This window comes from Idiotropiscis lumnitzeri, unplaced genomic scaffold, assembly GCF_059441095.1.
Source record: "Idiotropiscis lumnitzeri isolate Australia: NSW breed Sydney's pygmy pipehorse unplaced genomic scaffold, RoL_Ilum_1.0 HiC_scaffold_283, whole genome shotgun sequence".
Taxonomy (NCBI): domain Eukaryota; kingdom Metazoa; phylum Chordata; class Actinopteri; order Syngnathiformes; family Syngnathidae; genus Idiotropiscis; species Idiotropiscis lumnitzeri.
In genome coordinates this window covers 65,001-75,000 of record NW_028283821.1, presented here as the reverse complement: position 1 = coordinate 75,000, position 10,000 = coordinate 65,001, and the positions used below count along the sequence as shown (strand labels likewise).

The following is a 10,000-nucleotide window of genomic DNA, read 5'->3' as shown; positions in this document are numbered from 1 at the left end:
TCCGGAATCGAACCCTGATTCCCCGTTACCCGTTGTCACCATGGTAGGCGCAGAAAGTACCATCGAAAGTTGATAGGGCAGACATTCGAATGAGACGTCGCCGCCGCGGGGGGGCCGGCGATCGGCTCGGGCGTTATCTAGAGTCACCAAAGGGGGGGCCGGGCCGGCGGCACCGCGGAGACCGACAGCCCGCCGGCTGTGAAAGCCGGCGGGCCCGCTGCACCGCGGCAAACCGAACCCGCGTGGGTTTTGGGTCTGATAAATGCGCGCGTCCCCGCGGAGACGGGTCGGCGCTCGTTTGCATGTATTAGCTCTAGAATTGCCACAGTTATCCAAGTAACGGTGGAGCGATCAAAGGAACCATAACTGATTTAATGAGCCATTCGCAGTTTCACTGTATCGGAACCGTGTGTACTTAGACTTGCATGGCTTAATCTTTGAGACAAGCATATGCTACTGGCAGGATCAACCAGGTAGCCCTCGCGTCCGGCGGTCTGTGTTTCTTGCATTGGAACCGGAGCTGAGCGGGGAGCCGGGCGCGGGGACCGGGCGGCGCCCGCGGGAGACGGCCTCCCGCGGGGTTACCCCCGGCGGCACCCCAGCCTCCCTCGTTGTTTTTTCTCTCTCATTTTTTTCGGACGTGGGCTACCGAAATTTCCGTTACCGATTCAGCCCCCGTGCGCGGTGAGGAAGTCGGCTGGGCCTCGGTATGTACTCGGTCCGTAGAGGCCGCGTTACCGCGTGGCGGTCAGTCGCGGGAGGGAGCCGGAGCCGCCCGCACGCCCGCGACCGCAACACGCACTCGGAGGCGGCGTCTTCTGACAGACGCCGGTAGGGTTTGAGAAACATGCTTTTTCGGGAAGGACCGCTCGGCTGACGCGGGCCTGGGCTCCCGCACCCCTCTCGTGGCGGGGCACCCGCGAGCGCGGCGGAACTCCCGTGTAGGACATCTCTGGGCCCGTGTGGCCGACGGGCACGCGACAGGGTCGTCTCGGTCTCGCGACGAAAGCGGTTTCGCGCTGGTTGGTGCGCTAGAGGTCGATCCGCAGGCCGAAGGAACCGTCCACCCGAACACCCCGGCGCGAGGCCGGGGCCGGCAGGGGCCCTCCGATGGCGGGTCATGCTTGCCAATCGGTCAGTGGTTGGTGTGGTGCAGTACATGTCAGGGTGTGGGTGCGAGATGGGCCGGGAGGACCGCTCCTCCTGCGTCGGACCCCGAGTCATAGGAAGTGCCGTTTTGTCACAACCCCAGGGGTGGGGTGGGTAACGGTAGGGAAGTGCCGGCCAACGCGCAGAGGTCGACCCGCAGGCCGAAGGAACCGTCCACCCGAACACCCCGGCGCGAGGCCGGGGCCGGCAGGGGCCCTCCGATGGCGGGTCATGATTGCCAATCGGTCAGTGGTTATGTGTGTGCTGCGGTGCCGGCCAACGCTCAGAGGTCGACCCGCAGGCCGAAGGAACCGTCCACCCGAACACCCCGGCGCGAGGCCGGGGCCGGCAGGGGCCCTCCGATGGCGGGTCATGATTGCCAATCGGTCAGTGGTTGTGTGTGTGCTGCGGTGCCGGCCAACGCTCAGAGGTCGACCCGCAGGCCGAAGGAACCGTCCACCCGAACACCCCGGCGCGAGGCCGGGGCCGGCAGGGGCCCTCCGATGGCGGGTCATGATTGCCAATCGGTCAGTGGTTATGTGTGTGCTGCGGTGCTGCGGTGCCGGCCAACGCTCAGAGGTCGACCCGCAGGCCGAAGGAACCGTCCACCCGAACACCCCGGCGCGAGGCCGGGGCCGGCAGGGGCCCTCCGATGGCGGGTCATGATTGCCAATCGGTCAGTGGTTGTGTGTGCTGCGGTGGGGCCGGGAGGACCGCTCCTCCTGCGTCGGACCCGGGTCATGGGAAGTGCCGTGTGGCGGTGGTGGGGCCGGGAGGACCGCTCCTCCTGCGTCGGACCCGAGTCATGGGAAGTGCCGTGTGGCGGGGCCGGGAGGACCGCTCCTCCTGCGTCGGACCCGAGTCATAGGAAGTGCCGTGTGGCGGGGCCGGGAGGACCGCTCCTCCTGCGTCGGACCCGAGTCATAGGAAGTGCCGTGTGGCGGGGCCGGGAGGACCGCTCCTCCTGCGTCGGACCCGAGTCATAGGAAGTGCCGTGTGGTGGGGCCGGGAGGACCGCTCCTCCTGCGTCGGACCCGAGTCATAGGAAGTGCCGTGTTGCGCTGGTGGGGCCGTGCCCGCCAACAGCCTTCAGTGGTCGGATACCACGTTTGCAAGCTCCCCGCTGGAATGGGGACTTAGAAGAAATGAGGGGAAAATTCCCCCGGAGCTCCGTGCCTGAGGGCGGGCTGTGAGCCGCGCCGCGTCCGCCAACAGCCTTCCATGGTCGGACACCATTGTTCGCAAGTTGCCCGCTGGAATGGGCACATAGAAGAAATTTCGAGGATAACATCCACCAGAGCGCCAGGGCGGCCGTTATTGCAGTATGCGTCCGCCTGGCAGCTCTCTTCCGCGGGAACCATTGGGCAATTTCTTTCACGGAGGTGGACATAGAAGAATTTTTGTTTCTAAAAACGTGGTTCCTAAAAATGTGCCCCAGGTGTTTTGGAAAACCCGGGTAAACCTGGGAAGTAGGCAAATGACCCTCTGACTAGGGGGAAAAACGTTTGCCTACTGCAGCGCCCCTAATGCAATTCGGCGGAACTGCAACGCCCCTGGTCGCCTAAACGCTACCCCTGGTCGCCTAAACCTCACCCCTGGTCGCCTAAACCTCACCCCTGGTCGCCTAAAAGTCACCCCTGGTCGCCTAAATTGTCAACCCCTGGTCACCTAAATTGTCAACCCCTGGTCGCCTAAAGGGGACTTAGAAGAAATGAGGGGGCAAATTCCCCCGGAGCTCCGTGCCTGAGGGCGGGCTGTGAGCCGCGCCGCGTCCGCCAACAGCCTTCAGTGGTCGGATACAATGTTTGAAAGGTCCCCGCTGGAAAGGGGACTTAGAAGAAATGAGGCAAATTTCCCCGGAGCTCCGTGCCTGAGGGCGGGCTGTGAGCCGCGCCGCGTCCGCCAACAGCCTTCAGTGGTCGGATACAATGTTTGAAAGGTCCCCGCTGGAAAGGGGACTTAGAAGAAATGAGGCAAATTTCCCCGGAGCTCCGTGCCTGAGTGCGGGCTGTGAGCCGCGCCGCGCCCGCCAACAGCCTTCAGTGGTCGGATACAATGTTTGAAAGTTCCCCGCTGGAAAGGGGACTTAGAAGAAATGAGGCAAATTTCCCCGGAGCTCCGTGCCTGAGGGCGGGCTGTGAGCCGCGCCGCGTCCGCCAACAGCCTTCAGTGGTCGGATACAATGTTTGAAAGGTCCCCGCTGGAAAGGGGACTTAGAAGAAATGAGGCAAATTTCCCCGGAGCTCCGTGCCTGAGGGCGGGCTGTGAGCCGCGCCGCGCCCGCCAACAGCCTTCAGTGGTCGGATACAATGTTTCAAAGTTCCCCGCTGGAAAGGGGACTTAGAAGAAATGAGGCAAATTCACCCGGAGCTCCGTGCCCGAGGGCCGGCTATGAGCCGCGCCGTGCCCGCCAACAGCCTTCCACGGTCGGATACAATGTTTCAAAGTTCCCCGCTGGAAAGGGGACTTAGAAGGAATTTGTCAAATTCACCCGGAGCTCCGTGCCTGAGGGCCGGCTATGAGCCGCGCCGTGCCCGCCAACAGCCTTCCTTTGGTCGGATACAATGTTTCAAAGTTCCCCGCTGGAAAGGGGACTTAGAAGAAATGAGGCAAATTTCACCGGAGCTCCGTGCCTGAGGGCGGGCTGTGAGCCGCGCCGCGCCCGCCAACAGCCTTCCTTTGGTCGGATACAATGTTTGAAAGTTCCCCGCTGGAAAGGGGACTTAGAAGAAATGAGGCAAATTTCCCCGGAGCTCCGTGCCTGATGGCGGGCTGTGAGCCGCGCCGCGCCCGCCAACAGCCTTCAGTGGTCGGATACAATGTTTGAAAGTTCCCCGCTGGAAAGGGGACTTAGAAGAATTGAGTAAAATTCACCCGGAGCTCCGTGCCCGAGGGCCGGCTATGAGCCGCGCCGCGCCCGCCAACAGCCTTCCTTTGGTCGGATACAATGTTTCAAAGTTCCCCGCTGGAAAGGGGACTTAGAAGAAATTTGTGAAAATTCACCCGGAGCTCCGTGCCTGAGGGCCGGCTATGAGCCGCGCCGTGCCCGCCAACAGCCTTCCACGGTCGGATACAATGTTTCAAAGTTCCCCGCTGGAAAGGGGACTTAGAAGAAATTTGTGAAAATTCACCCGGAGCTCCGTGCCCGAGGGCCGGCTATGAGCCCCGCCGTGCCCGCCAACAGCCTTCCACGGTCGGATACAATGTTTCAAAGTTCCCCGCTGGAAAGGGGACTTAGAAGAAATTTGTGAAAATTCACCCGGAGCTCCGTGCCTGAGGGCCGGCTATGAGCCGCGCCGTGCCCGCCAACAGCCTTCCTTTGGTCGGATACAATGTTTCAAAGTTCCCCGCTGGAAAGGGGACTTAGAAGAAATTTGTAAAATTCACCCGGAGCTCCGTGCCCGAGGGCCGGCTATGAGCCCCGCCGTGCCCGCCAACAGCCTTCCACGGTCGGATACAATGTTTCAAAGTTCCCCGCTGGAAAGGGGACTTAGAAGAAATTTGTAAAATTCACCCGGAGCTCCGTGCCTGAGGGCCGGCTATGAGCCGCGCCGTGCCCGCCAACAGCCTTCCACGGTCGGATACAATGTTTCAAAGTTCCCCGCTGGAAAGGGGACTTAGAAGAAATTTGTGAAAATTCACCCGGAGCTCCGTGCCCGAGGGCCGGCTATGAGCCGCGCCGTGCCCGCCAACAGCCTTCCACGGTCGGATACAATGTTTCAAAGTTCCCCGCTGGAAAGGGGACTTAGAAGAAATTTGTGAAAATTCACCCGGAGCTCCGTGCCTGAGGGCCGGCTATGAGCCGCGCCGTGCCCGCCAACAGCCTTCCACGGTCGGATACAATGTTTCAAAGTTCCCCGCTGGAAAGGGGACTTAGAAGAAATTTGTGAAAATTCACCCGGAGCTCCGTGCCTGAGGGCCGGCTATGAGCCGCGCCGTGCCCGCCAACAGCCTTCCACGGTCGGATACAGCTTTCCACGGTCGGATACAATGTTTCAAAGTTCCCCGCTGGAAAGGGGACTTAGAAGAAATTTGTGAAAATTCACCCGGAGCTCCGTGCCCGAGGGCCGGCTATGAGCCGCGCCGTGCCCGCCAACAGCCTTCCACGGTCGGATACAATGTTTCAAAGTTCCCCGCTGGAAAGAGGACTTAGAAGAAATTTGTGAAAATTCACCCGGAGCTCCGTGCCCGAGGGCCGGCTATGAGCCGCGCCGTGCCCGCCAACAGCCTTCCACGGTCGGATACAATGTTTCAAAGTTCCCCGCTGGAAAGGGGACTTAGAAGAAATTTGTGAAAATTCACCCGGAGCTCCGTGCCCGAGGGCCGGCTATGAGCCGCGCCGCGCCCGCCAACAGCCTTCCACGGTCGGATACAATGTTTCAAAGTTCCCCGCTGGAAAGGGGACTTAGAAGAAATTAGGCAACTTTCCCCGGAGCTCCATGCCTGAGTGCGGGCTGTTTGCCGCGCCGTGCCCGCCAACAGCCTTCAGTGGTCGGATACAATGTTTCAAAGTTCCCCGCTGGAAAGGGGACTTAGAAGAAATTATGAATATTTTTGTTTCTAAAAACGTGATCCCTGAAAATGTGCCCCAGGTGTTTTGGAAAACCCGGGTAAACCTGGGAAGTAGGCAAATGACCCTCTGACTAGGGGGGAAGAACGTTTGCCTACTGCAGCGCCCCTAATGCAATTCGGCGGAACTGCAACGCCCCTGGTCGCCTAAACGCTACCCCTGGTCGCCTAAAAGCTACCCCTGGTCGCCTAAAAGCTACCCCTGGTCGCCTAAAAGCTACCCCTGGTCGCCTAAACGCTACCCCTGGTCGCCTAAACGCTACCCCTGGTCGCCTAAACGCTTCCCCTGGTCACCTAAACGCTACCCCTGGTCGCCTAAACGCTACCCCTGGTCGCCTAACTGACCCCTCGTGTGTGGGGATCAACGTTTGCCTACTAGGGCGTCCTCCGGCGGCCTCTCGGCAGTACTGCAGGCCCATTTTAGCCGAGCCCATTGAAATGAATGGGGGAATTTTATACGTTTTTGCCTTTTTTTTCCCCCCTCGTTCTTTTTGTATTTATTCATTTATTTCAACTTTTACCGACTCAACCGCCCTCCGGCGTGCCCTCGGCGGTCCCGCAAGCCCAATTCGGCCGAGCCCATTGAAATGAATGGGGGAATTTTATACGTTTTTGCCTTTTTTCCCCCCCCCTCGTTCTTTTTGTATTTATTCATTTATTTCAACTTTTACCGACTCAACCGCCCTCCGGCGTGCCCTCGGCGGTCCCGCAAGCCCAATTCGGCCGAGCCCATTGAAATGAATGGGGGAATTTTATACGTTTTTGCCTTTTTTTCTCCCCCCCTCGTCCTTTTTGTATTTATTCATTTATTTCAACTTTTACCGACTCAACCGCCCTCCGGCGTGCCCTCGGCGGTCCCGCAAGCCCAATTCGGCCGAGCCCATTGAAATGAATGGGGGAATTTTATACGTTTTTGCCTTATTTCCCCCCCCCTCGTCCTTTTTGTATTTATTCATTTATTTCAACTTTTACCGACTCAACCGCCCTCCGGCGTGCCCTCGGCGGTCCCGCAAGCCCAATTCGGCCGAGCCCATTGAAATGAATGGGGGAATTTTATACGTTTTTGCCTTTTTTTTCCCCCCCTCGTCCTTTTTGTATTTATTCATTTATTTCAACTTTTACCGACTCAACCGCCCTCCGGCGTGCCCTCGGCGGTCCCGCAAGCCCAATTCGGCCGAGCCCATTGAAATGAATGGGGGAATTTTATACGTTTTTGCCTTATTTCCCCCCCCCTCGTCCTTTTTGTATTTATTCATTTATTTCAACTTTTACCGACTCAACCGCCCTCCGGCGTGCCCTCGGCGGTCCCGCAAGCCCAATTCGGCCGAGCCCATTGAAATGAATGGGGGAATTTTATACGTTTTTGCCTTATTTCCCCCCCCCCTCGTCCTTTTTGTATTTATTCATTTATTTCAACTTTTACCGACTCAACCGCCCTCCGGCGTGCCCTCGGCGGTCCCGCAAGCCCAATTCGGCCGAGCCCATTGAAATGAATGGGGGAATTTTATACGTTTTTGCCTTTTTTTTTCCCCCCTCGTCCTTTTTGTATTTATTCATTTATTTCAACTTTTACCGACTCAACCGCCCTCCGGCGTGCCCTCGGCGGTCCCGCAAGCCCAATTCGGCCGAGCCCATTGAAATGAATGGGGGAATTTTATACGTTTTTGCCTTTTTCCCCCCCCCCCTCGTTCTTTTTGTATTTATTCATTTATTTCAACTTTTACCGACTCAACCGCCCTCCGGCGTGCCCTCGGCGGTCCCGCAAGCCCAATTCGGCCGAGCCCATTGAAATGAATGGGGGAATTTTATACGTTTTTGCCTTTTTCCCCCCCCCCTCGTTCTTTTTGTATTTATTCATTTATTTCAACTTTTACCGACTCAACCGCCCTCCGGCGTGCCCTCGGCGGTCCCGCAAGCCCAATTCGGCCGAGCCCATTGAAATGAATGGGGGAATTTTATACGTTTTTGCCTTTTTTTCCCCCCCCCTCGTCCTTTTTGTATTTATTCATTTATTTCAACTTTTACCGACTCAACCGCCCTCCGGCGTGCCCTCGGCGGTCCCGCAAGCCCAATTCGGCCGAGCCCATTGAAATGAATGGGGGAATTTTATACGTTTTTGCCTTTTTTTTTCCCCCCTCGTCCTTTTTGTATTTATTTACTTATTTCAACCTTTACCGACTTAGGGGCCGCTTTGCACCGCCTGTGCCCGGGGAAGGTGCTCCTATTCGGGCCAAGTGTGACACACGCCCGCCCTCCTCCTCCGGAGCTTCCATTAGGGTAGACTTAGGGGCCGCTTGGCACCGCCTGTGCCCGGGGAAGGTGCTCATATTCGGCTTCACTGTCAGGCAGCATGCACTCCTCCTCCGGAGCTTCCATTTGGGCAAACTTAGGGGCCGCTTGGCACCGCCCGTGCCCGGGGAAGGTGCTCCTATTCGGGCCAAGTGTGACACACGCCCGCACTCCTCCTCCGGAGCTTCCATTTGGGCAAACTTAGGGGCCGCTTGGCACCGTCTGTGCCCGGGGAAGGTGCTCATATTCGGCTTCACTGTCAGGCAGCATGCACTCCTCCTCCGGAGCTTCCATTTGGGCAAACTTAGGGGCCGCTTGGCACCGCCTGTGCCCGGGGAAGGTGCTCATATTCGGCTTCACTGTCACACAGCGTGCACTCCTCCTCCGGAGCTTCCATTTGGGCAAACTTAGGGGCCGCTTGGCACCGTCTGTGCCCGGGGAAGGTGCTCATATTCGGGCCAAGTGTGACACACGCCCGCACTCCTCCTCCGGAGCTTCCATGAGGGTAGACTTAGGGGCCGCTTGGCACCGTCTGTGCCCGGGGAAGGTGCTCATATTCGGGCCAAGTGTGACACACGCCCGCACTCCTCCTCCGGAGCTTCCATAAGGGCAAACTTAGGGGCCGCTTGGCACCGCCTGTGCCCGGGGAAGGTGCTCATATTCGGGCCAAGTGTGACACACGCCCGCACTCCTCCTCCGGAGCTTCCATAAGGGCAAACTTAGGGGCCGCTTGGCACCGTCTGTGCCCGGGGAAGGTGCTCCTATTCGGCTTCACTGTCATGCAGCATGCACTCCTCCTCCGGAGCTTCCATTTGGGCAAACTTAGGGGCCGCTTGGCACCGTCTGTGCCCGGGGAAGGTGCTCCTATTCGGCTTCACTGTCACACAGCATGCACTCCTCCTCCGGAGCTTCCATAAGGGCAAACTTAGGGGCCGCTTGGCACCGTATGTGCCCGGGGAAGGTGCTCCTATTCGGCTTCACTGTCATGCAGCATGCACTCCTCCACCGGAGCTTCCATTTGGGCAAACTTAGGGGCCGCTTGGCACCGTCTGTGCCCGGGGAAGGTGCTCATATTCGGGCCAAGTGTGACACACGCCCGCACTCCTCCTCCGGAGCTTCCATGAGGGTAGACTTAGGGGCCGCTTGGCACCGCCTGTGCCCGGGGAAGGTGCTCATAGTCGGCTTCACTGTCAGGCAGCATGCACTCCTCCTCCGGAGCTTCCATTTGGGCAAACTTAGGGGCCGCTTGGCACCGTCTGTGCCCGGGGAAGGTGCTCATATTCGGGCCAAGTGTGACACACGCCCGCACTCCTCCTCCGGAGCTTCCATTTGGGCAAACTTAGGGGCCGCTTGGCACCGCCTGTGCCCGGGGAAGGTGCTCATATTCGGGCCAAGTGTGACACACGCCCGCACTCCTCCTCCGGAGCTTCCATTTGGGCAAACTTAGGGGCCGCTTGGCACCGCCTGTGCCCGGGGAAGGTGCTCATATTCGGGCCAAGTGTGACACACGCCCGCACTCCTCCTCCGGAGCTTCCATAAGGGCAAACTTAGGGGCCGCTTGGCACCGTCTGTGCCCGGGGAAGGTGCTCCTCTCCGGGCTAAGTGTGACACACGCCCGCACTCCTCCCCCGGAGCTTCCATTAGGGCAAACTTAGGGGCCGCTTGGCACCGCCTGTGCCCGGGGAAGGTGCTCATATTCGGCTTCACTGTCAGGCAGCATGCACTCATCCTCCGGAGCTTCCATAAGGGCAAACTTAGGGGCCGCTTGGCACCGCCTGTGCCCGGGGAAGGTGCTCCTATTCGGGCCAAGTGTGACACACGCCCGCACTCCTCCTCCGGAGCTTCCATGAGGGTAGACTTAGGGGCCGCTTGGCACCGCCTGTGCCCGGGGAAGGTGCTCATAGTCGGCTTCACTGTCAGGCAGCATGCACTCCTCCTCCGGAGCTTCCATTTGGGCAAACTTAGGGGCCGCTTGGCACCGTCTGTGCCCGGG

General features: G+C 59.1%; 1 non-coding gene across 1 annotated transcript in view; it reads right to left on the bottom strand.

The window, feature by feature from the left end:
- The window catches only part of LOC148314477 (18S ribosomal RNA), a 1,933-nt gene extending 1,457 nt beyond the window's left edge, over positions 1-476 (bottom strand). The window contains exon 1 of the ribosomal RNA XR_015841733.1: positions 1-476. This exon is cut by the window's left edge and continues 1,457 nt beyond it. This is a non-coding gene — a ribosomal RNA (18S ribosomal RNA).
- Positions 477-10,000: the final 9,524 nt, after the last annotated feature.